We start from the raw sequence: 27,717 nt of genomic DNA, 5'->3' as shown, positions 1-27,717 counted from the left end.
TGGTTTAAAAAAAATACTGGTAAACATGATGGATAAAGAATAAAATTCCTGTGGCAGAAAAAAACCTCATTAGTAAATAATAAGACGTTTCGTTGCAAATAAGTATATATTTTATGAAATCACTCTGCAACATAGTCTTAACATAAATAAAATTCAGAAAATGCACTTTGGAAATCTATTTTTCTTCTTTTTCTTAATGAATTATTTTCAATACGCATCGATACATAAAACCTACCGTTTTGCACGTGAGATTATTTTATACTTTGGTGATGTATTAGAAGTCTTGTAAGTAGGATAAAATATTTCTTCTTTACTACGTCAGAGTTATTTTTTCTTAAGCATTCAGCAAGATTAGTAAGAGACTAAGAACAATGCTGTAGTTGTGCTAGACAAACGTATATCAAGTTAACATTGCCTAACACAGTCAATTGGAAGAGTATTAATTGAAAGAGCAATATTCTTTCCTCTCTTGTGACTATGCCCAATTGTGACTTTGGTTCTGAGGTACAGAACTATAAAAAAAACACGTATTTTTGTATATCTATTACGTTTACTAGCCTCAAAGAGCAGGATACCCACTAATAAAGAAATGTTGCTGTCATATTAAGAAATTAGACTAGACTAAAGATAGTTCCTATAATTTCATAGGCAAGGTTTTGACTGTTTTCATGGGATAACCGTCATGAAATACGTTATTTAGTTACTATTATAATAGTAAGGCAGAAAACGATATTTTAAGATCTTGATCGTTACTTTGCACGGTTTTCTCGAATGCGCAGAGTTGTGAATAACTACGAAGTATATTCAAGCGAGTCGCATTAAGTTCCTTCCCCCCCCCCCCTCCTTCCGGCTTGTCGAAGTGCGGAGTCACGGCCCATCAATCCTCGCTGTCATCGGCAATCCCGCGCATTCACTGCTGGGTATTGACTTGGCCGCGCGGGTCAGGTGATGAGGCTTGCAGGTGCGGCGCATAGAGCACTACTGGCCGCGACGAATAAGTGCATTTCGCGAAGCGATTTCTTGTATGATATGAATTTAAAAATGTAGCTCTGATTTTTTTTTTGACGTGATAACGTCTTATACATCGATGAACGCCGGCTGCACGCACGAAAAATTTGCCACGTTCCGCCTGAGCCGAGCGTGCAAGAACCGGCCAACCACCGTGCGAGAAAATCTATAATATCAAACAGGTTAAGGCGGGCTTTTCAACTAATATTGTTCGTGATTATATATTTAAACAAATTGTTTAAATTAAATTTGCAAAAAAAAACTGTAAATGATATTTTTGAAAATTAAAAAAAAAGTATGCAACTTTTCATCAATGTTTTCTTATGACGATATCACGTAAAATTATCGTCCGTGAACCGACTTTACAGACAAACGCCCCCCCTCCTTTTTTTTTTTGTTTTATCGATGGTTGCGAAACGTCCGCTAGAATGCGTTGAAACCAGTTTCTATCCGAGCGCTAGAAAAACGGTTTATTAAAACTCGCCGATTTGTTTCCTCAACTGGGATTCTGTTCGGACTCGTTGTGGAGCTCGGCCCGCGAGTTGGGTGACGGCTGTGTCCCGACAAGGCCGTGCCTATTGGCTACCTTGCACACTTGTCTTGGATCACCGCGCTGATGATTGTCGACGGCGAAGACGACCGCACTGCCGGCTCGGCGGCGAAGCGCGGCGAAGATGCGGCCGGCGCAGATGACGTCACGCCGGGAAGCCTCCCCTCTCTCCCCTGCAGCAGGCCTCGTCCGCCCGTCGAAGGAGGCGCTCTCAATCACGGCCGATTAGACCGGAGCAGGGGAGAGGCCGCGGGATAAAAGAACGAGGACGGAACGCGGCCAGTGTAGCCGAGGAGGGGAGGAAGGGGTTTGTAGTAAACAAAAGGAGCGCGGGCCGTATTTGCCGGCGACTCAGTTGCGTATCGTTTGCGAACAGAGGCGTCGATTGCCCTTTCTCCCGCCGATAAGGGGAGCTGTTGAGCGCCTGTGCTGGCTGGACGGGGTCAAGCGGGAGCAGGCAATCTCTTAGAGGCGGCCATTGTCGCCGGCAGCCGTGCTTGGCCTCGATGGACCTCCCTCCGGTCCCGGGTGGTGGGGAGAGAGATTGAAAACCTCACACCGACCGCCTTAAAAAAAAAAGAAAAAAGAAAATAAACTCGCGATCACCGCCCGCGGGCTGCCAACCTTGTTCTAATCTCCCGCGGGCGTGCAGTGACAGTTCAAAAGGGACTCTCCTCTCTCCTCCTGTTCCTTCTGCTCCGGGAGACATTCATAGAGACAAGACAGACTGTAATAATGATCTGGGACATCAAGGGGGGGGGGGGGGAGGTTTGCAAGTTTTCACTTCTCTCTTTTTAAACTCGCGAGTTCTCGAGAGTAAAAAAGGAAAAGAAAAGAAAAAAAAGCCGGTTTCTCTCACCACGGGGGCTCGAGAGCAGGAAGAAGAAACGAGGAAGCACTTGATAATAAGATGGTTCTCCAGCGGTACTGGAGGCTGGATGAATGGAGCGGACCGCGCAGACTCCAGCCCGGATGGAGTTCTTATCAGCGCCGTGCGTCGATAGTTTCATTAAACGGGAGTAATATCCCGCCTCCGCCTACAGATATTCGTTTCGCAGCGATCCGAACAAATTACTCTTCCTTCGCGAGGATGGGGAAGATAATAATAAAAAAAAAAGGCCGCGCCGAGCGAAAAAAGATCCTTGGAAACATTGGCCTATTACCCCGTGCCCCTTCCCTGGACTCCATCGGCCGAGAGACCTCGCAATTAAGACGATATCCGCCTGGCAGGATGCTCGAGATATTTAATACTTCCTGGCTATTCCCAATCAGGAACTTCCGAACAAACTGAAATCTAAATTCCGCCTTGGCGGCAAGGTGATTTATGAGGGATTTTTTTTTGTGTCGGGATATTTTGTAAAGCATTTACAGAATGTCCCATAACTCAACGTCAAGCTGAGAGCAGTTGATAAGGCCAGTACATTATGGAATTAAAAAATATATACCAAAAGAGTGTCCTAGTTTTCGAGCAGTGTGAATTTTTATTGATTTTTTTTTTTTTTTAGTTTTTAAATTTCTATCTTGCACCATATTATTATATGCTGTGACTAAACATTTCTACTACGCAATCATAAATAACCATTCAATGCTATACTTTTAGCGAAAAATATTATTAAGAAGACTTAATGCGGGAAAATATTTTTAATCGGGTAGATTTGACTACCTAGTCTTACTGTCAAAAAATACTGTGAATATGCAAATTATCCCGATTAAAATTTGTTGCGAATGTCGCACAAGGAATTAAACCCCCCTCCCACCAAAGTATACTGTGTTTGATTTTAATCTTAATATTTATCATTAGTAGGGTTATTTATGAATTCGTGGAAAAATAGTAATAGTATATTAATAATATGTAGCAGGGTTGGGATTAAAAAACTTTCGAAAAAAAAATATGTGTAACTTAAAAACGACTCTTGTAAAATTTTGGTTTTCGATTAAAATTCATGTTTAATTAGTCTATCATCTGTTCTCGGCTTGATGTTGAGTTATGGGACATCCTGTATAGTCCCGTATTATTTTCATCACACAAAAGGTTTAGCGAATGTTACACTTGGGAGTTGATGTCATAGCACGTGAACACTGGCAGCGTGTTTACCGCGTGATCGTAACTCTCGCCCGCGCAACAGCACTCTCGCGATATCAAGCGGAGTCGAGAGCTGACAGTACACTTGCGAGAGAGTGCTCTGCACATCCAAAATATAGTCCTTCTGATAAATTGACTGTTCAATAAATTATTTACTAAACATTTTTACAACCTCTCGCACCACACGGCCCCGTCGCTCCGCGTCACCCAACTCGCCTGTTGGAACTGAACTGCCGCGCTTTTATACCCTTGGCCGTCCTTCTGGAACCGACTGGAGTGGGAACCGATGCCCGAAGCATCCAGAACACGCACGCAATACTCGCCACTCCACGCGGCGGCCTCAGTAAGCCAACGGAATACCTAGGTCGCTAAGGGAGAGAGGGCAGCGCCGAGGAAGGAGGAAGCAGGGGCGGGGGGAAGGCGAGGCCAGGACGCCCTATTGCTCGAAGGTACGCGTGCGTGACGTCATTGGCCGTACCTGGCGCGCTTCGCAACCTTTCCTATCATGTTCGTAAGATCATTATACACAATCAAATTAAAAATTGGTTTTCCTAAAATTCCACAGAACTGAGTTCTTCAAGGATCTTTACAACAATTAGTCCATGCTAATGGTTATTTATAAAAACTGTATACCTAGCTCATTTTTACTGCTGTCAGTATATGCAGGGTTTGAAAATATTAATTAGTCTTTTAAGTACTCAAAACCATTAAATAAATAAACAGTGAACCAGCAGAACTTTTTTTTAAACAATGTAGGCCACTTCCGTGGTGTAAGGAGGGGCTCCGCTCAGGTGGGACGGGCTGTAGGGCGCAGAGAGAGGCTCCGCTCAGGTGGGACGGGCTGTAGGGCGCAGAGAGGGGCTCCGCTCAGGTGGGACAGGCTGTAGGCACGCAGAGAGGGGCTCCGCTCAGGTGGGACGGGCTGTAGGCATGCAGAGCAGGGCTCCGCTCAGGTGGGACGGGCTGTAGGCACGCAGAGAGGGGCTCCGCTCAGGTGGGACGGGCTGTAGGCGCGCAGAGAGGGGCTCCGCTCAGGTGGGACGGGCTGTAGGGCGCAGAGAGGGGCACCGCTCAGGTGGGACGGGCTGTAGGGCGCAGAGAGGGGCTCCGCTCAGGTGGGACGGGCTGTAGGCACGCAGAGCAGGGCTCCGCTCAGGTGGGACGGGCTGTAGGCATGCAGAGAGGGGCTCCGCTCAGGTGGGACGGGCTGTAGGCACGCAGAGAGGGGCTCCGCTCAGGTGGGACGGGCTGTAGGCGCGCACAGCGGGGCTCCGCTCAGGTGGGACGGGCTGTAGGCGCGCAGAGAGGGGCTCCGCTCAGGTGGGACGGGCTGTAGGCACGCAGAGCAGGGCACCGCTCAGGTGGGACGGGCTGTAGGCACGCAGAGAGGGGCTCCGCTCAGGTGGGACGGGCTGTAGGCACGCAGAGAGGGACACCGCTCAGGTGGGACGGGCTGTAGGCACTCAGAGCAGGGCTCCGCTCAGGTGGGACGGGCTGTAGGCACGCAGAGAGGGGCTCCGCTCAGGTGGGACGGGCTGTAGGCACGCAGAGAGGGGCTCCGCTCAGGTGGGACGGGCTGAAGGCGCGCACAGCGGGGCTCCGCTCAGGTGGGACGGGCTGTAGGCGCGCAGAGAGGGGCTCCGCTCAGGTGGGACGGGCTGTAGGCACGCAGAGAGGGGCTCCGCTCAGGTGGGACGGGCTGTAGGCACGCAGAGAGGGGCTCCGCTCAGGTGGGACGGGCTGTAGGCACGCAGAGAGGGGCTCCGCTCAGGTGGGACGGGCTGTAGGCACGCAGAGCAGGGCACCGCTCAGGTGGGACGGGCTGTAGGCGCGCAGAGAGGGGCTCCGCTCAGGTGGGACGGGCTGTAGGCACGCAGAGAGGGGTTCCGCTCAGGTGGGACGGGCTGTAGGCACGCAGAGAGGGGCTCCGCTCAGGTGGGACGGGCTGTAGGCGCGCACAGCGGGGCTCCGCTCAGGTGGGACGGGCTGTAGGCGCGCAGAGAGGGGCTCCGCTCAGGTGGGACGGGCTGTAGGCACGCAGAGAGGGGCTCCGCTCAGGTGGGACGGGCTGTAGGCACGCAGAGAGGGGCTCCGCTCAGGTGGGACGGGCTGTAGGCACGCAGAGAGGGGCTCCGCTCAGGTGGGACGGGCTGTAGGCACGCAGAGAGGGGCTCCGCTCAGGTGGGACGGGCTGTAGGCGCGCAGAGAGGGGCTCCGCTCAGGTGGGACGGGCTGTAGGCGCGCAGAGAGGGGCTCCGCTCAGGTGGGACGGGCTGTAGGCACGCAGAGAGGGGCTCCGCTCAGGTGGGACGGGCTGTAGGCACGCAGAGCAGGGCTCCGCTCAGGTGGGACGGGCTGTAGGCGCGCAGAGAGGGGCACCGCTCAGGTGGGACGGGCTGTAGGCGCGCAGAGCAGGGCACCTCTCAGGTGGGACGGGCTGTAGGCACGCAGAGAGGGGCTCCGCTCAGGTGGGACGGGCTGTAGGCACGCAGAGAGGGGCTCCGCTCAGGTGGGACGGGCTGTAGGCGCGCAGAGAGGGGCTCCGCTCAGGTGGGACGGGCTGTAGGCACGCAGAGAGGGGCTCCGCTCAGGTGGGACGGGCTGTAGGCACGCAGAGCAGGGCTCCGCTCAGGTGGGACGGGCTGTAGGCGCGCAGAGAGGGGCACCGCTCAGGTGGGACGGGCTGTAGGCATGCAGAGAGGGGCTCCGCTCAGGTGGGACGGGCTGTAGGCACGCAGAGAGGGGCTCCGCTCAGGTGGGACGGGCTGTAGGCACGCAGAGAGGGGCTCCGCTCAGGTGGGACGGGCTGTAGGCACGCAGAGAGGGGCTCCGCTCAGGTGGGACGGGCTGTAGGCGCGCAGAGCAGGGCACCGCTCAGGTGGGACGGGCTGTAGGCACGCAGAGAGGGGCTCCGCTCAGGTGGGACGGGCTGTAGGCGCGCAGAGAGGGGCTCCGCTCAGGTGGGACGGGCTGTAGGCACGCAGAGCAGGGCACCGCTCAGGTGGGACGGGCTGTAGGCACGCAGAGAGGGGCTCCGCTCAGGTGGGACGGGCTGTAGGCGCGCAGAGAGGGGCTCCGCTCAGGTGGGACGGGCTGTAGGCACGCAGAGAGGGGCTCCGCTCAGGTGGGACGGGCTGTAGGCACGCAGAGAGGGGCTCCGCTCAGGTGGGACGGGCTGTAGGCACGCAGAGAGGGGCTCCGCTCAGGTGGGACGGGCTGTAGGCACGCAGAGCAGGGCACCGCTCAGGTGGGACGGGCTGTAGGCGCGCAGAGAGGGGCTCCGCTCAGGTGGGACGGGCTGTAGGCACGCAGAGAGGGGTTCCGCTCAGGTGGGACGGGCTGTAGGCACGCAGAGAGGGGCTCCGCTCAGGTGGGACGGGCTGTAGGCGCGCACAGCGGGGCTCCGCTCAGGTGGGACGGGCTGTAGGCGCGCAGAGAGGGGCTCCGCTCAGGTGGGACGGGCTGTAGGCACGCAGAGAGGGGCTCCGCTCAGGTGGGACGGGCTGTAGGCACGCAGAGAGGGGCTCCGCTCAGGTGGGACGGGCTGTAGGCACGCAGAGAGGGGCTCCGCTCAGGTGGGACGGGCTGTAGGCACGCAGAGAGGGGCTCCGCTCAGGTGGGACGGGCTGTAGGCGCGCAGAGAGGGGCTCCGCTCAGGTGGGACGGGCTGTAGGCACGCAGAGCAGGGCACCGCTCAGGTGGGACGGGCTGTAGGCACGCAGAGAGGGGCTCCGCTCAGGTGGGACGGGCTGTAGGCGCGCAGAGAGGGGCTCCGCTCAGGTGGGACGGGCTGTAGGCACGCAGAGAGGGGCTCCGCTCAGGTGGGACGGGCTGTAGGCGCGCAGAGAGGGGCTCCGCTCAGGTGGGACGGGCTGTAGGCGCGCAGAGAGGGGCTCCGCTCAGGTGGGACGGGCTGTAGGCACGCAGAGCAGGGCACCGCTCAGGTGGGACGGGCTGTAGGCACGCAGAGAGGGGCTCCGCTCAGGTGGGACGGGCTGTAGGCGCGCAGAGAGGGGCTCCGCTCAGGTGGGACGGGCTGTAGGCACGCAGAGCAGGGCTCCGCTCAGGTGGGACGGGCTGTAGGCACGCAGAGAGGGGCTCCGCTCAGGTGGGACGGGCTGTAGGCGCGCAGAGCAGGGCACCGCTCAGGTGGGACGGGCTGTAGGCACGCAGAGCAGGGCACCGCTCAGGTGGGACGGGCTGTAGGCACGCAGAGAGGGGCTCCGCTCAGGTGGGACGGGCTGTAGGCGCGCAGAGCAGGGCACCGCTCAGGTGGGACGGGCTGTAGGCACGCAGAGAGGGGCTCCGCTCAGGTGGGACGGGCTGTAGGCACGCAGAGCAGGGCACCGCTCAGGTGGGACGGGCTGTAGGCACGCAGAGAGGGGCTCCGCTCAGGTGGGACGGGCTGTAGGCGCGCAGAGCAGGGCACCGCTCAGGTGGGACGGGCTGTAGGCACGCAGAGAGGGGCTCCGCTCAGGTGGGACGGGCTGTAGGCGCGCAGAGAGGGGCTCCGCTCAGGTGGGACGGGCTGTAGGCACGCAGAGCAGGGCACCGCTCAGGTGGGACGGGCTGTAGGCACGCAGAGAGGGGCTCCGCTCAGGTGGGACGGGCTGTAGGCACGCAGAGAGGGGCTCCGCTCAGGTGAGACGGGCTGTAGGCACGCAGAGAGGGGCTCCGCTCAGGTGGGACGGGCTGTAGGCGCGCAGAGAGGGGCTCCGCTCAGGTGGGACGGGCTGTAGGCGCGCAGAGCAGGGCACCGCTCAGGTGGGACGGGCTGTAGGCACGCAGAGAGGGGCTCCGCTCAGGTGGGACGGGCTGTAGGCACGCAGAGCAGGGCACCGCTCAGGTGGGACGGGCTGTAGGCACGCAGAGAGGGGCTCCGCTCAGGTGGGACGGGCTGTAGGCACGCAGAGCAGGGCACCGCTCAGGTGGGACGGGCTGTAGGCACGCAGAGAGGGGCTCCGCTCAGGTGGGACGGGCTGTAGGCACGCAGAGCAGGGCACCGCTCAGGTGGGACGGGCTGTAGGCGCGCAGAGAGGGGCTCCGCTCATGTGGGACGGGCTGTAGGCACGCAGAGCAGGGCACCGCTCAGGTGGGACGGGCTGTAGGCACGCAGAGCAGGGCACCGCTCAGGTGGGACGGGCTGTAGGCACGCAGAGCAGGGCACCGCTCAGGTGGGACGGGCTGTAGGCACGCAGAGCAGGGCACCGCTCAGGTGGGACGGGCTGTAGGCACGCAGAGCAGGGCACCGCTCAGGTGGGACGGGCTGTAGGCACGCAGAGCAGGGCACCGCTCAGGTGGGACGGGCTGTAGGCACGCAGAGCAGGGCACCGCTCAGGTGGGACGGGCTGTAGGCACGCAGAGCAGGGCACCGCTCAGGTGGGACGGGCTGTAGGCACGCAGAGAGGGGCTCCGCTCAGGTGGGACGGGCTGTAGGCACGCAGAGCAGGGCACCGCTCAGGTGGGACGGGCTGTAGGCACGCAGAGAGGGGCTCCGCTCAGGTGGGACGGGCTGTAGGCACGCAGAGCAGGGCACCGCTCAGGTGGGACGGGCTGTAGGCACGCAGAGCAGGGCTCCGCTCAGGTGGGACGGGCTGTAGGCACGCAGAGAGAGGCTCCGCTCAGGTGGGACGGGCTGTAGGCACGCAGAGAGGGGCTCCGCTCAGGTGGGACGGGCTGTAGGCACGCAGAGAGGGGCTCCGCTCAGGTGGGACGGGCTGTAGGCACGCAGAGCAGGGCACCGCTCAGGTGGGACGGGCTGTAGGCACGCAGAGCAGGGCTCCGCTCAGGTGGGACGGGCTGTAGGCACGCAGAGAGAGGCTCCGCTCAGGTGGGACGGGCTGTAGGGCGCACAGCGGGGCTCCGCTCAGGTGGGACGGGCTGTAGGCACGCAGAGAGGGGCTCCGCTCAGGTGGGACGGGCTGTAGGCGCGCAGAGAGGGGCTCCGCTCAGGTGGGACGGGCTGTAGGCACGCAGAGCAGGGCACCGCTCAGGTGGGACGGGCTGTAGGCACGCAGAGAGGGGCTCCGCTCAGGTGGGACGGGCTGTAGGCACGCAGAGCAGGGCACCGCTCAGGTGGGACGGGCTGTAGGCGCGCAGAGAGGGGCTCCGCTCATGTGGGACGGGCTGTAGGCACGCAGAGCAGGGCACCGCTCAGGTGGGACGGGCTGTAGGCACGCAGAGCAGGGCACCGCTCAGGTGGGACGGGCTGTAGGCACGCAGAGCAGGGCACCGCTCAGGTGGGACGGGCTGTAGGGCGCAGAGAGGGGCTCCGCTCAGGTGGGACGGGCTGTAGGGCGCAGAGAGGGGCTCCGCTCAGGTGGGACAGGCTGTAGGCACGCAGAGCAGGGCACCGCTCAGGTGGGACGGGCTGTAGGCACGCAGAGCGGGGCTCCGCTCAGGTGGGACGGGCTGTAGGCACGCAGAGCGGCGCACCTGATGGCCCGCGGCGCTGGCCTTGACCGGCCCCAGCCTGCTCGACCGGTCCAGGAGACGAGACGAGAGCAGGAGCAGGCCGAGTTACACTGCAACACTACACCACTACATCACTACACCTCTTCCTTTCCTCCAGCACTTTCATGGTTATAACTAGTCTGGGGCTTATCGAAGTGAAACGTCTTTGCTGGTGGTACTACAATATATTGTCGTGCGTTAAAAAAATTCCGATCGTATGAGGGGAGTAGTGTAATACTTGGTGGGGAGGGGCATGTAAAGGGGGAGAGTGCGTCACCAGCGACGCCACTGCAACACACTAGTGGTCGAATGGGAAGACCTAAAATATTTAGGGAGGTACGTAGCGGAGCATGCTATATGCCAGTTGTAACCATTCTTAAGGGGGGGGGGGGGGGGGAAGCGGCAAAGGAGAGGCAGAAATGTCGCTGAAGTGATGCAACGGAATTCTCTTTAACGCTGCTTGTTTTTTTTTTTTTTAAATTTGACATCACACCTGCGTCCTTTCTATTCTCAATTATTATCTGTTGTTCAATAAAAATACTAATAATTTGTCTCTATCTGTAACTATTTATATGGCGGAGAAATTAAGATAATACCAGTCTCACGAGTGCTTTCAATATTTTCTACCGAATGTTTCACGCCTAATAATTATTCTGAAAACACGTAAAAGGTTCCACTCGGATAAGTCGAGCAGTTTTCAAATCGCGTGACTTCTTCTGAAGCTCTGCGCACCATTGGTGCCAGTGAGAGCCAGTCATAAAAGTAGTGGCTGCTGATGTGGGCAGTTGGTATTGGAGACTACCAAACAGTTAAGTTAGCCCGCGATATACCTATCACTGTCTTCAACTATTGTGATACAGAATTTTTTTGGGGAATGACAATGTAATATCCGTTGCCAGGTGGTTATCGGGAAAATGTGGTCAGTTATTGCTTAATTTTAATCAAACTTAATCGAATTTTAAAAGAGACGCTGCTAGGTTCAAACGTGCCTTCTATGGAGGATCTTTAAACCAATTTTTACGACTCGCCGTCTCAGCACTACGCAAGCTTCAGACAAACCCTCGCTTGTATTAGCATGGTCGTCGGGAAACCGCGCGGAACAGATGTCAAGATGGCCGCACCGGGACTCGAACCCGGCTACCCAGGACTGCGACACTGCGCCACGCCGCTCCATTGAGAATATTCTGATCCTCAAACACGTAGTAAAGTGAGTTATGGCCAGACGCTGGAGAACTGTAACGGCCTCGCTTGAGTTACGCCCTGCGAGTCGCAGTGCATGGCGGTACATCTTTCATTGCCCTGCAGCCTGTCAGCCCGGCTGGCGGGTAGAAACCTGTTTTATTTTCTTAAACTCGTATATGTACGCTACTCTGGAGGTCAGGTCTTTTATACCTGCAGCTGTCTCGACTCTCCCTGCCTGTGTGGAATAATGAATATAACAAAAGGGCACGAGGAGCAGAGTGACACGTGACACGGGCCATGTCGTAACACGGCGCGCGCACATAGGCCACGCCATCTTGCGATTACAAATATTTTAAAAACCACTTTCAATAAATCTTCCGTGCTGAATTTTTTGGGGTCGACATGGGACAGGACTTATCTTCGGCTACTTGTTGAAGTCGACACTTGTGAACTGGTGTTATTATCATGACAGTCGTAGCCACCCGAGTACAATAATAAGTTATTTCCTCGCGGTGCTCACAGACTAAAGCCTGTTAGTAATTAAGTGGTTGCAACAAGATATGATCTATGCATTGACATTCTAAACATATGGAATAAATAGTTCAGAATCATAATTACAGCAGAAAGTTGGAAAAAAAGCTAAGATGGCAGGGGCTAATCGCCCTTAAAGGGCCAGCCATATTCTCGTAGTCGCGTCCGTCTAGTGCGAGCTGATGGCGCGGATGCATCTGATTGGTCTGCGTGATCTGTGACGTCAGGTGTATGACAGAAACTGGAACTGGAACTAGAGGGGTCAGACATCTGAAACAGACGTCATGAACAATATTCGAGTACAAATCAATATTAGGATAGCGCGAAAATAACCCATTTCCGAACAAACATTTTTAATTAGTGATGTATGTAATTTTGTCATGGTCACTATTTTTCTGCGTTTTTTTTTTCGTTGATTTTTTTTTGAAACGGAGAACGAAGTACCAGAAAACGTAAATAAAAATGATAAAAGTGTGTGGGATTGATTTGTTGTTGTATAAATGTCTCGAGTAAAGCCAGTGATGCACCAGGCACGTGCTGCTCCAGATAACGAACCAGAGACGACACGGACGCGCATGCGCGGCTGGGGGTATGGCCCGCTGCAGTTAACGACGCCACGCACCGGGCAGTCTCGGCGGCGGCGCTGGTGTGAGTGTGTGTGAGAGTGTGTGTGTGCCCGTGGCTCGTCTCTTGTCGGGCGGGCGGCGGCGGTTCAAGGCCAGCTGCCCCCGGCGGCGGTGGGCGGCGCTGAGTCACGACCAGGACTGCCAACCTCTCACCTGCACATCCTGTGCTCCTCCACTGCGCGCGGGCTGTGCAGTGTCGCCACCCCTCTCGACAGGAATGGCCAACGTGCCGGGAAGTGAAAAATGAAAGCATTTAGGAATTGTTGATATGAACTTCTCGTTTTCAAAAGCCTCCCCAAATGGAGTTCTACCACACAGGGGAATAAATCCTCCATGACTACAGACTACATCTCGCACACTTCTTGTCTGTTCAACCGCAGTTCAGCGATCAGGTGTTTTTGCGAAAAATATTCTTATGGCCCCTACTAATGACGTTACATTGAGCTTCAATCAGAAAAAAAAAATTCCGTGTCGAAAATCTAGTCTGAAGCGGGGATCAATTGGACTGCAACTTTTATTTCGAAAAATACCTTAAAGATAGCGCCACATTCGAAATTATTTAAAGAGGGAACAAAAAATGTTAATTAAAGATTATGATGCCATGATCGTGCCAACAAAATTTCCCTGTTTATAATTATAGGTATTTTTTAACTTATAACTTATGACTATTCAAGTTTACATGTGTATTACGCCATAGTTCCGCTGACATCAGGTTTACTTTGGCACATCAATATGCTTAGAAAATGCCCCCAATTTTCGAAAACATGCACGGGTGCATGTTGGCACACGTGGGCCCGCCATCTTGACAACTGCGGCTCTTTGCTCTTTGCATGCATGTGCATTGGAGTTTCAACCTGTCTGATTTCCATTGTGTAATGCGCGCTTATTTCATTGCATTTCTGGTGCGTACTAAAATTTTACCCTCGATTCGCCTAAAGAAGTATAACCTGAAGAACGCAGGCGATGATGATTCCCGTCTAGGAGGAAATGTCTCAGTTTTAGCATTGAGGCATTTATATGCAACGGTTCGGAACTTCCGTTCGGCTAGCCTTGAGAAATCCATAATACCATCTTGCTAAACATAATTACAGATAGGCTGGAAAATAAATTATAATATTCTAAAAAAAACTTAAGAAAAACACGCTTTTATCAGTTACTAAAATTTTGAAGTTTTCCACTATCCACCTCCTGCCTCCTGGCACCAAATAATTGTATGGTCATTCTGATTACTTATACGTACAAATGTTCAAACCGGTACGTGTATTACAAGAAGTAGGTTATCATCGACTTCCTAGATTGGTTGCAAGCGAAGCTAGCACGAGCGTGTTGAAGGAAGAGAGGCAGTTCCGGGTGGCGCAGATAAGCCTGGCTGTCGACCCTGGCGAGTGCCTAATCCGGCTCCAGAGAGGCTGCACTTCCTCGCCGGCTGGCCGCCATGTTGGTGACCTCGACACACACCTGCGACTGCGGCACTGGAGACAATCGCGCGTGTCTTGACACTGAACCCAGCGCAACACCCTGTAGCACTCTCCTGAACACCCTTGCTGATTGTTGACGTAGCCCCTCAGTGTTCACCAGGGGCGCGTGGGTTGTATACTCCCCATGTATCGGCTTATATTCTTACGATGAGCAGAAATATTAAAAATATACACAAACATTTTCCCATAAAAAATAGTTTATCCACCCCGTTTCGCAGTTACTCGGCGATGGACTCCACTCCAGTTGAGACGAGATAAACGTGATTTAAACAAGTCTAACAATAAGTTACAATATATATTTTTTTATTTACTGACTTGCGCAACAGTTTAAAATTACATTTCGTAACAATTATTGCGCTTTATGTATACTTGTGAAAAGATAAAATAATGACAGCAGTACATATCGCTAACTTTCGAGACAAAGCAACTGTCATAATACAAATCTTATAATGTTAACGAAGCATAACGTAGAGACTGGAAAAATTCGCGCTTTCGATGACCTCTAGGATAGACTCCACAACCCTCTACATACTCAGGCAAATGCCACTTGCTCATTGGCTATTGACTCGTGACACTTGTCAACTGGGACGTTTGCGATTCGATACTTTTTTGGTTGAAGGTTTCCCATTGGCTAAAAGTCCTTCAGATAAACTGTAATCCAATCACAGAAGCAATATAAATGTACAGTTGTTTGGATTCTAGCATATCGTGAAATGAACCCGCGAATTTTTCCGGTCTCTAAGCATAAGTAAGTCACATTGTGTCACGAGGCGAGAGTGACAGTGCTGTGTTTACGGACACCGCGTGTGACCGACCACGGACGAGACCCGTGTGTTGTGACCAGTCACCGAGCTCGTACGTGGAGCTGCAGCAGTCGCGGTGCGTGGCGAGGGCAGAGCCTGGGTGGCCCTCCAGGTCAGGTGACCGCAGGTGGCCAGGCGGGTAGGGTTACCTGCGCCTGTGCCCCGCTCAGCCAGGGGAAGCCTACGATTCACTCGTCCTTCTGGACATACCCGAATACTCACGTTGGCAAGCCTTCTTTCAACAGACGAGACAGCCAAACCCGAAGTTCCCCGAAGTTCACGCTCGCTTTTTTTTTTCGTACCACAACAGGTGTGTTTATTCGGGGGAAACCGTTTACATGATTTCACAGTATCTTTAATGTAGCTCTCCTCACCAAATAAACCGTCCACAATGTTTTAAAGTACTTATAATGTAGCTAACCTAACATAATTGACCATTAGTGATAATGAGTTGTATATTTATTTACAATGAACAAAAAAAAAAACCGAAGATGCACGATCGGGCGTTTGGCTGTCTCGTCTGTTGAAAGAAGGCTTGCCAACGTGAGTATTCGGGTATGTCCAGAAGGACGAGTGAATCGTAGGCTTCCCCTCAGCCAACGCTCAGCCCCTCCGAGTCCAGGACCTGCGTCGAGCACGGAGGAGTTGCAGCGCTCTGCTCCGCTGCTTGTCGCAGTCAGAGCCATGTTCGCTCGTCGAAGTGATCCGCACGCGAGTGGCTCTCGACGGAGGTCTCCCGCACGGATTAGATCAAGTCAAAAAGAAAATAGCGGAAACTTTACACGTTAGGAGGGTTGACCATATCTTGAGCTGCGTGTGAAATTTGCCTTAGCAAGAAGTAGAGGTGTTATTGGAAAAATTCACCGGACAATTTTCCAGCGGGTTATACTTCCACAAAAAAAAAAGAATAATATTTTTGTACACTTTTCTGTACTAACACAGCCAAATAAGACACATATTTGGCCTTTCTTTACAATGTAATGTCACCTAACGTTGATGTTTGGGTAGTACCCATGATACTGTATACCAACTGATGGAAATTTTTTTTGTTATTTCTAAAAATACTCACCCACTGCAGAAATAATTGATAGTATAACGTATACCTATTAAAACATAAATTATGTTAATATATGCTGGTAATGGTAATAAAAGAAAATTTCCTGTAAAAAAAATATGAGGTTATATTTTTCCAGAAAATTTCTCCTCGCATCTTTAGTAAGAAATGAAGCACTGGCGTGTTTTTATCTGGATAACAATTACACAGTTTCTGCTGGTCGTGGAAATGGTAATTTTCGGAATGTGGCCGGTCGGAAGTGGTCATTTAAGAGGCCATGTCAGTAAATGTTTATTTCCAATATTCTGCTCTAGAAGTTCTCTCTTTTAAAAGTGAGATTTTGTGGCTTTTTCAACCGAAGTAACTGTAGCCGCAGCGCCTGATAAAGCTACGAAAAATGTATCTGGTTCCTCGACAATCTGAGAGGATGACAATCTGACCGGCGGCTCACTAGTAAATTGCGGATGCAGGGATTCAGAATCAAGAAACCTCACATTTACAACTGTAGTATGAGTCATATCTAAAAATTTTAATACTTTAAACGTATCGGAATACAATTAATTTTCAAACATGTGGTAATTATTCTTTATCTGGATGTAATAATCCGTGAAAAATAATGTTAATTGACATTAAAAAGTATACGAAATTCATCATGTAACGTTTTAAAAGAATAATAACATAAATTCATATGCTTAGACATTGCATATGCATTACACACAATCTCACTTAAGTCAGACTAATTTTTTACAATGCGCCATTATACAGTTTAACATAGGTAGGAGAACCTCTTATCGACGTTGTTTCAAAGAATTTAAATTTACAAATATTGCTATTTATCATATTACGATATGTATCTTTATGAATACGAATTTACAAAAAAAAATATTGAATTGATTACATTACACTTTAACATTACACAAGACTAAAAACACTAACAAAACATAATTTTATATATTGCTGTAGCATATTAGAAGACGAAATAACTCACAAGACTATCATTAAGAGGGCTGCATTACAAATTTACTTTACAGAGGAGAACATATCCTTTAAAGATAATTCATTACCTCATTGATTACATAATATTGCCGTTGATGTGATCGTAGATATAAAGTATTGAAAAAATATATTCCATTATGTTTATGTAAATATTTAGAAAACATTATTGCTTATAGATGCTCATTATTTAAATAATAAAGAATCTTTTACTTTTATGTACTGAACAAACAAAATACTTATAAGTTAATAAGAATAAGCTTAGTTGAGTAACATCTTCAATTTGTATTGAATTCAATGTACATATCGAAAATTATGTACAATGAATGCAACTGATTGAATTCAATAAATATTTGATCTTGTGAAACGGCCATAATGGTGATGTCGATAATTATAGATACTCACATGCATTTTGAGAGTCCGTATAAAGCCTATTACAATTCTTTAAGTATACATTAAAATGCTTTTAAAATAGACATGTGTAATATAATTAAAACTTTTAAAGATCATCACAAAACAAATGAAAATCCTTCAACAGTAAGTTATGTTTTATAAGATTTTAACAAAACACACATACCATAAGAGAATATTAATCATGCCACATAATTCAACACAAAATACTTATTCCAATAGGCGCTACGTAAAAATAACTTCTATTTTAATGCTGATAACTTTGCATTGTTTTATATATATCATTATTTCTAACTTTTAATATTCCCTACACATTAACTGCAATTAATTATCTACAGAGTCTTAGCAAATGTTGGTCTGTTCCACATACAGTTCGTACGATATCTACGTGAAACACACACAGTTCATTATTAGTAATTTCAATTATATTTCCATGAACATAATGAAACTAGTATAGGGCCTAGGTTATTCTCTGTTAATTGAGTAATTCTGAAGTATTTTAATTGTGATTTAACATAAATACAAAATGCCATTCTTCCAGTAAATTTACAACGAAGAAAACATGATAATATAAGTAAGTATGTAGTACCATATTTTAAACCCCTATTAAATGAATAATAACTCAATCTCTTTTCTGGACTATTAAGTAATATTTTTTTATTATTGTTATTTGTAACTAAAATGACAACTAATAAATTAGTAAAATATATTATTACGTGTGATATAGTGTGACATTTTTACTTGGACGGCAAACGAATATAATAAAATGTCTATGACAATGTTAACTTTACTTATTATTATGGAAAGAAACAAAATGGGCAGATAAGCATATTCTACGCTGACATTTAAAAATGCTCAATTCAAAATGAACATTTCTTCCTGATGACAAACAAAAAAGTTGTATGGTCGCGAATAATACATTCGTATGGCGTCACATCAGCGGAATATTCCCTTGGCATAAATGTGTGAAGTCTGTGGCACTTGTGGAGAAGTAAACCTTCGCTCGAACACAAAAACAAATGAACGAACAGCTTTTTTTTTTTATGGGATGTGCTATTGGAGACCCCTGGGGTGGTTGAAGAGTGTCAGGTCGGTCGCCAGACCAGATAGTAAAAGCTCAGGGGCTGAGGATAGAAAAGGCCTATCTCCAAATTATTAAGTATAAATGTTGTCATGTGATAGTTAAAGACTTGATTACACCCAGGTTTATAAACCCATCATGATCATGAAGACACAGATCGGAAGGTAATGTGCAATACATTTCAATGGCCTTTTCAGTTTTTGCTAAATAATTATAAATATAAGCAAAATTTCACTGTATCTAGACAAATCAAAATATTGATAATATTATTTTCATCACAGAAATAATATATGATATGATAACTAAATTTGAAAAAAGCGGTTATGTTTAATGTACTGTATACTTTCAGTAGACAAAATTTCCGGCCCCTACCTCTTATAGACTTTGAGAAAAACTGTCTTTTAAAATAACATTGATATAGATAGGAGCGCAAATTTGTGACACGGCCTCTTAAACGCGAGTTACTTTATCCGCGGCGGAACCAGCGTGCTTTACGGCAGGTCGGAGTTGCGGAATTAATGGAAGTAGCGGGTGTTCCGTGGAGGTTATCAGCCCCGCCGACTGGGGTCGCATTAATCAGGCGCGGAACAAAGGCGCAGCGGCCGCGGCTGTTGCAGGCGTGCCAACCTGGCGGTCACGAAGCTTGTTGTGGTGGCGACCGTGGCGACGACATGCGGCGGCCGCGCTAACTGCTCCATCGCACGAACCCGCGCCGCGAGTGAATGCTAATGTAAACACTGCTTGCTTTTTTTCCCCGTTTGTGGAAAAACGCCGCTACGCTGTTATTAGTCGATCGCCATCTCGTTCATTATCTCCACGCGGAATGGTGCGAAATGATTGCCGTGTGTACTGACGCTGCGTGCGGTGTCGGAGTGTTGTTGAAGAGGAGGTTGCCAGCTTGTTACGTACCGCTCCCAAGGCACGCGACTGGCGTGTGCTGCGAGTGTTTCACTGCCGCCGATACCCGCCTGCTATTGCTAACACATCCTCCTACTTATAGTTGAAAAGCTTAAGATGTCCATCAATTTCTGCCCCTGCCCGAACACGCCCGAATATTCACCTTCGGCCAACCTCGGGATTTGTTTTGTTTTTGCGCAGGAAAAATGAATTCAAATATTAAAAGTGGTCGGTTAGGTTAAGCTACATTAAAACACTTTAAAACACTATGGACGGTTAGTTCGGTTAGTATAGCTGCATTAAAATAAACAGAAATATATATATATATATATATATATATATATATATAAACCCGAGGTTGTCCGAAGGTGAATATTCGGGCGTGTTCGGGCAGGGACAGAACTTGATGTACATCTTAGACTTCCCCCTTATATTTGGGCTCTTCACCGACTCTCTGGCTCTCTAAAGCCAAAGATATATGGATACATTGGAGACAAGCGTATCACTATGCACATATGCTAACCTACTCCACAGAGATGCGTATCAAATATAAAATGGAAGTGTGACAGTAGAGTACAATTTGAAATACCGCTACGAGGGATGTCCGTAAAGTAAGTGCCGTTCAGTTATTAAAAAAAAATAAACTTGTGAAAAAAAAGTTTTTTATTGACAATTTTTAAGTATTACGTACCTACTTCACATTTTTAAATAGGATCAACTCAGTTCCAAGCACTTTTCGCAACGCTCTACCAGTTTCTTTAACTCTCTCCGTAGAATTTCGCCGCCTGGAAATTAAACCGGTCGACAATGGTAATTTTGTAATTTTGCCGTAATTGTTGACCCACGTTTCATTAAATTATCCAAAATGACGTCATTTTCGTTTCAAAAAACTGTAGCCATCATTTTTTGACTTTAGTACGGAGATAGCTTAAAAGTTTTCCGGAGATGTTTACTGAGCGCCTGTACTTAGGCGCATTGCGTATTCAAAGTCCATTATGCCTTATGGCCAAGGCGTCCGTTCCATTCACGTGGGAAATAGGCATGTTATGGAGCTGTGTGCTGTTTCACAATAACTATAATTAAACAAACGTGAAATAATTGGTTCATGTGTGGCTCTTTAAGATAATAAAGTGATTGACGAATGAATGAACCAACTTTTCGTAAATTTTTGCGGCATTCAGGATCAGTTAGCTTTGTGATAGAGGGAAGAGTAGAAACTGTAGAGAACTGCAGAGGCAGACAGCGACTAGAACATGAGCTAGTTTCGTGGAAATAATTGGTTGTTACCGCTAGATAACGGGGAGCGGAGAGTTGTGTCCATCCTGTCTTTGGTTCGGTACCTCAGTTAACTGTCGAAACTGTTCTGTTGCTGCACTAGAAAAACAAAAAAGGTTTTGTGGTTAAAACAAAACCAACGTAGTGTCAGAAAAAACAACTTGACAAGATTTTACTTTCTCCTAAACACTTTGAAGACACCGCGAAATTATTTTGTTTTCACCGCAGAATATTTAATTCCGTCGACATTGACAACTTTTTTCCGTGGTGGCCACAACACTTTTTTTTAGGTACTCAGTTGTTGCCGTCACTCGACCACGTCATGGGCCGTGAGGCCTCCGTACTCTCTCCTCTCTCTCTCTCTCTCTCTCTCTCTCTCTCTCTCTCACTCACTCACTCACTCACTCTCTCCCCACTGCACGATGTCTGCCATCAGCACTGTCCTTGTTATGGCGAGCCGGACATGCGCCACGGAGCTCAGAACAGTTGACACACAACTATGAAAGATTATTATTTTTTTTAAGTTTATCTTATAAGTATTTTACTAGGGAAAATTTGTAATGAGAATTTTTTTTATACATTTTACTGTTGTGTTTTGTGAAGAGCATCATCTGATGTTATTAAATTGTTATTTTTGAGGAGTATTGATTGGAAGACGCCATATTGGTTTCAATTGTTTAGGCAAAAATTTTGTATACTTATCATGCAATATTTGAGCAGAGCATAACATTAAATAGTTTGTATTGTGGAAAAAAAATAATTTTTGTGTAAATTTGGTGTAAGAATTACTACAACTGTAATAAAGCCGTCAATAGACACGTACTTATTGTCTTAGAAAAATCAAGAACTAGTATAATTTGAAGAAAAATCAAAACATTTATGATTAAAGATTGTGTTGCAAATGATATTTGTAATTTTAACAATCAGGTAGTTTCAACCTGGCAACAGCACGGGGCGACTGAATTGTTGCCCATTGGAAGGGCAGCCCTTCAGGATTTTTCTGACAGTGGTTTATTTGTACAGAGACTGGAAGGGCAACCCATCCAATTTCTGAAAACACGCTCCTTTAAGAGTTTAAATAATCCTGAAAACTTGCCCCTTGGATGGGCAGTCCATCAGGATATTTCTGGCAGTTGTGTTTTTGAAAGCTTGTCTGAATTGTTGCCCCTTGGATGGGCAGCCCTTCAGGATTTTTCTGACAGTGGTTAGTTTGTAAAGTGACCTGACCTAACCTAACCTAACCTAACCTAACCTAAGCACTGTCAGAAAAATCCTGAAGGGCTGTCCATTCAAGGGGCAACAATTCAGACAACCTTTCAAAAACACCACTGTCAGAAACATCCTGAAGGGCTGCCCTTCCAAGGGGCAACAATTCAGCTCCCCCAACAGCACTGCCATCCAAGAGTGGGACAGACTATAGCACGCCGTGCAGCAGTGTGGCAACATCACTGCCATCCAAGAGTGGGACAGACTGTAGCACGTTGCAGTCACGACGCCCCGAGCCGCGCGAGGATTGGAGAGGGGGGTGGAGTGAGGCGGACATGTCAAGGCCCTCCCCGCCGGCCAATCAGGTGCGAGCTCCGGAGAGCATCTCGCGGTTATAAAGGTCGGCGACACCCGGGGCTGGCTGCTTGCGGCACAGTTGCGAACACACTGGCTCACGCTGTGGCGTGGTGTTGCTGCTTCGGGCGCGACGAGAGTAGAAGTTCGAGGCAGAATTGTAATGCAACTTTTTTTTTGTGAAACAGTGTTGTGAAACATTTCTGACACGAAAAGGCCAGAGACTAGGTACTTGGCCAAAGAGATATCTAGAGAGTAGCGCTATGCTCGTTTTATTTCTCTTCTTTGTGCGATGATTCGTTCCCCTCTTTTTGCAATAATGCGTCTCCCGTCCTCCCAAAAAAAAAAAAAAACCAAGAGAGATATATGAACGAAAGAATAAGACAGAGTGTATGCGCATGCGCTTGTTTAAGAAAATAGAAGAAGGTATACTATACAGACAGCTGTGAGTACCTTGCATTTTATATTTGCTACCAGCGCGCTCGCGTTCCTTCTCGATTAACCAGCAGCGTAGAGAGCGCTGTTTGAGACAGTCCCTGCATTTCTCGCATAGATAGCGCTACCTGTTATGAATTTCGTACTTCGTTCAGAGATTTAGCGTGTTACAAATGACAGAATTGTTTTAAGAAACAGTCTAACACGCACAGTGTTTCTTTATGGCGTAGGTATTTCAACAGTGAATAATATTTGTTAATTAATCATTATTATAAAATCTTCTTCTGTCTCTTTTCTCTGTTTCTTTGCGAGTCGAGGATTCAATAGCCAAAGACGTTTCACTTTGTACTGAGTTATACGCTTTTTTTTTAATTTCATGTCTTTGTTATTATTTAAGGGCTATTTCTGGAATCCTAACACAACACCTCCTTTGCATGTGTTATTCTGTCACCAATATGTTCAACCGATATTTACTAACTGTAGTTCAGTGGTGTAAAAAGGCGCGCAAGTGTTAGTAGTAATCATCACTTGCACAACATTGAACTCCCACACACACAGTACACTAGGTGAACATTTGTTGGAAATATCAGAGAAAGAACAGCAAATGCAAGGTAAGAACCGTGTTAAAAAGTCAGAAATAGACCTTAAATTGTATTGATGACGAGAAAATTAAAAAAAAAAACCAACATGGCGTGCAACGTACGGATGGATGGACGAATAAAATTACAACCTCTAAAATGTGGGCATTATATTGTCTGTCAACTCCCATTATGTTAAAACATTTTGCGGTTTTTCTATTTATTTGTTTATCTTCCATAGCATGTTTTTTTTTTATCTTAAGTTAGAACACATTTTAAATTTTGATATTTGGACCGATAATTGACCTAGACATAGAAGTTACTTAAGTAAATCTGTAACTGTCAGAAAGATAAAATAAGTTTAATGATTTACAATGGCTTATCGTACATGATCGTCAAACTAATCTACCTTTACTATAAAAACGTTCTTGTAAATTTAAACCTTCTAGTCAATTGGTAGCCTTGAAATGGAAAACAAAATGACGGACGTGAGGAGTGTCGTGAATCGTTCGGACGTATGACGGACGGACGTATGACGGACGGACGTATGACGTACGGACGGATGAAGGACGGACAGATGGCTGACGTGCCGATGACGGATCATTTAGAGTCTACCTTTATTTTTGACGAATTTTGCGAGAACAGTAGCAATATTATTTAAACCCTTTCCGCGGCTGAATTTTCAAAGACTCTAAAATGGAAGTTATAAAGACTGCATTTTGGACCACCCTGAAACAAGAAGCTGTGCGGTGACGTCTGAGACACAGCATGGCGCGCGAGGCGACCCTAACTGAAACTCTTTACTCGCTATTTCATATTTACCAGGAACACAGTAGTTACACGTAAACGTTATGAAACTTGAACACTCCAGTTGCAATACTTATATATATTTTAATAATGAACTGTCGTCTCTTTTAACCACAATAAGGAATTCTCCATGGTCATACTGGACTGAAACTTTTCCAGATTATCTGTTCCGGGGGATGTTTGTTAAGGCTTTTCTTAATCAGAATTTTTTTTTCCCGGGAAACTGAGACGATTAGTGCTAGAAAATGTTGACACAGAAAAAAAATTACTTTAATGTATCAAAGATAAGAAAAATAAATGATGTAATGATGTCGCCAAGTAGCATTGGCTTGAATCCTGGAAAGTTCTGTACTTAGTTTAGCTTTCGCCTTGGGAGGTAGCCAGAATGTTTTAAATTGGTCTTTTACAACTAAGAATAAGGATTTTAAAGTCCATGCGTATTGCGTAGCTCAAAAAGTCCACAAAATGAACACTGCATCACGCGGATGTTAGATACTGAGCTGACAGGGCGTTAAGCAGGCTCGGAGCGCAAGGATTGGTAACCTCGAAGTCTGGGAACGAACATGGGTTAGAAGAAGAACTTCGGTTTGGACAAGGAACAGCAAGAGTGCCAAACTATTTCGCCACTTTCCGAGATACGCCACTTTTTTTAAAACCAGGGGACACGAGCGGGGAATGGAACAACGAGTTGTCTTCGCTCGACGGAATAAGTTATTCCTGATGCTGGATGCCAAGGAATGCTGAGGTCAAGTAGAGGGAATACGCTTCTGGGAGGCTGCCATCGGCCTCTTGCCGAGTCCGCTATCTCCAAGGACATCTGGTACTGGCGCGCGTGTAGACTTTAATGTAGATCATGCCCCTGGGTTGTGTAAGTATTTCCTTTTTCAACTCATTTCGTAAAAAGCACGTAAGACGTCTGAAATACGCAGAAAGTTTTAGAGCACCACCCTCCAGTGCGGTGTGGTCGATGGAAACGACGGGTCCTTGTTTTGAGTCGTATTTTCGTGCCAAAGTTAATCGCGAGAGGAGAAAAACACAATCAACATAATTTGAGAGTAATTATTTGAATACTAGCATACAGTTTGTTTTCGAGTTCCCTAATTAACTTTCTCTAAATGCTGTCCGTGTCTAATCGGATCCATTATCGCTGTGTGAGTTGGCGCAGCAAAGTTACGGCATTTTCACCGAATAATTAACTTGAGATAAGCGAGGAGTTCTTCGTAATCTCAGATAACTGGATGTTCGTACAGAGTACGTCGGGTTCCAACTTCTGAGTTACGTATTTCATTTTAAACGCGGATGAAAAAGGATGGGTTTTTGCTGTAGACTTAAAAACGTTTTGGAGATTTCGTTAGTATCTATAGTAAAGATTATTATTGTTGATATATGTTCACAAAGTAAGTGTAACACAAAACCCGTAAAAACTTACGAAGATAACCGTAAATTAACGAAGATACCTGGATAGTTTGTAACCGACGTTCTTCGCAATTTTAAGACAAAAATTTCTGAAGCGTGGATTGTATAGGCGTAAACAGAAGTGGGAGGATGTTTTAAGATAATTATTCCGTGAAAATTATTAACCCTTTCAAAATTCTTTATTCTTGTCCATCTCACTTTTGTAGCTCTCTCTCTCTCTCTATATATATATATATATATATATATATATATATATATATATATATATATAATGATGTGGATGACAGCCAGTCCACAGGCTTGCGCTTAGAGGCGATGCCGCGCTAGAAGCACCAGCGAGCATCGCCCTTGCTGCTCTCGGACGAGCAAGGAAACGCCGTATAAACGTCGCCAAAAGCCGCCCCCGCGCGCCGCGTCCTCGGAGCTGATTAGTCGCTCCCTCTGATTGATTAATTAATTAATTATTATCAGAGAGGTGACCGCCCCGCCGCGCGCAGAAAGGAAACTAATCGCGCGGCCCGCTGGCGTCAGCGCGTTTTCTCCGAACAAAGGCACTCCGCTGGAGTCATCCTCCACCGCAGCGAACCCTCGAAGCAGATTGCTTTTGGAGTCGTGTTGACATGTCTGGTCTGACGAGGCAGTCGGCGAGTGGCTGTTGTTAGTGTGTTTGCAGCTGGCCTCTCTACAAACCAGTCAGCAACGCTACTGCTGACTCCACGGTGAAAGTAATAATACGACAGTCTTTCGTTACAATCAGTTACGAGCCGTATTCCCTCCGTGCACCTCGACTGCAGCTCTTCTCTGAGTGTCGTCTGTGCAGAGAATCGTCTGACTGCTCCGGGTTCGAGTCCCTGCACTTTTAAAAATTTTTCTCCTTAAATTTACGAAGAACTCTTTTTACAAATTAATCAAAAGATCTTAGTAAATTAACGGGAACTAAGTAAATTGGCTTTCAACATGAAGCCAATAATACTATAAAACATTCAAAAACGTATTAAGATTCCAGCAAAAAAAACACTCTTATTTCATCTACGTGTGCGCTTTATAAATAAATTTAAAAAAAATAAATTGAAACACGGCGTAGTTTTTACGAAGATTCAGTTGTGTGGAATTTAAAAGAACCCTTCCGTTTATTTCAGCAGATTCGTCCGTAAATTCACTGTAATTTCTAACAGCGTGTCCAGTCAACCCTGCCTGAACCTGTGTCTGTGACAACTGACTTCGTCGTGGACGTGACGTACACGGAAACAAACAAAATAATTATGTAATTAGCTTAACACCCAGATGCTCTGTGATGACTTTGTTTTGTCTGCGTGTGTGGCAGCAGTGCTCAGTCGGGCGGCGACGCACGAGTTTCGCCCGCCGTGCTGGTTTTTTAAAAAATATATATTTGTTATTACTTTTATTTAAGAGCTGTTATAAAATAATAACTCGATACCTCCCTTGCTGCACACAAATATGTTCAACACATATTCATAGGGACCTGAAAAATTATCGGTTTCGATGACCTCCAGGATAGTCTACACAGTCCTCTGTACACTCGGGCAAATAACGCCAGTTCGTTGGCTGCGGACTTATGAGTGGTCTCAACTGGTATTGCCTGTAATTCGTTACCTCTTTGGTTGAGGGTTTCTCACTGGCCCAGAGTCGCCCAGACGAGCAGTGAACCAATAACAAGAGCAGCTTAAAAATATGTATATGAATTTCAGACTATCGCGAAATGAATCTGCGAATTTTTCCGGTCTCTAGATATTCACTTCGTGTATGTCATGTTGTGAAGAGTCGCGCCAAGTCTGGGCAATTGTCATCACTTTCGCGACTTGTATTACACCCACGAAGCCACACCAAGGGGATTATCTGTGAACAAATTTGTAGTTGAACAACAAATGCAAAAGAGACATCGTATTAAAATTCCCATAATAAAAGTAATTATGAAAAATATGAATACATCGGTAACGAGCACATTCGTGTGTTCTTTTGTTGCAAATGAATTTGTATAACGAAACTCGGGCACGAAGTTTAACGTAGATTCCTTAAAAAAAATAATGCCGAGCTTGATAAATAAACTGAAACAAGAAAATATTCGCTTTTCAAAAACCAAAATTTCGGGATGCGAATCACGCACATAATTTGCACGCCCGTCGCTGGACTTCACTGCGTGAATCGTCACCGTCAAGCGAAAATAGGAATAGCAGCGCGAAACAACAGTAAATTTTACAGTATTAAAAACGGCTCCGATGAAACCCCGGCTTTGGATCTGATTTTTTTACTTTTTTTAATTAAGATTCTGCCCAATTTGTTGAAATTTACTAAAGTATTAACCTGAAACATTAAAAACACATTATAACACTAAGTATATGTTTGTATGTTTGTTTTTGCTCAAACTACTGAAATCAGCCTGTAACAGCTTCTTACAAACAAGTATTAACCTTACTGAGCTGATAAAACATTTATAAGTTATTAAAAAGATGAAAAAAAAATTCCAGTTGCTAAGTT

General features: G+C 47.4%; 1 protein-coding gene across 13 annotated transcripts in view; it reads left to right on the top strand.

Annotated features, from left to right (window-relative positions):
- Positions 1 to 27,717, top strand: part of LOC134540220 (semaphorin-1A-like) — a 411,248-nt gene that overhangs the window by 140,135 nt on the left and 243,396 nt on the right. The window lies entirely within an intron of this gene.

This window comes from Bacillus rossius, chromosome 16 (genome assembly GCF_032445375.1).
Source record: "Bacillus rossius redtenbacheri isolate Brsri chromosome 16, Brsri_v3, whole genome shotgun sequence".
NCBI classification, from domain to species: domain Eukaryota; kingdom Metazoa; phylum Arthropoda; class Insecta; order Phasmatodea; family Bacillidae; genus Bacillus; species Bacillus rossius.
This window is presented reverse-complemented; position numbering and strand designations above follow the sequence as displayed.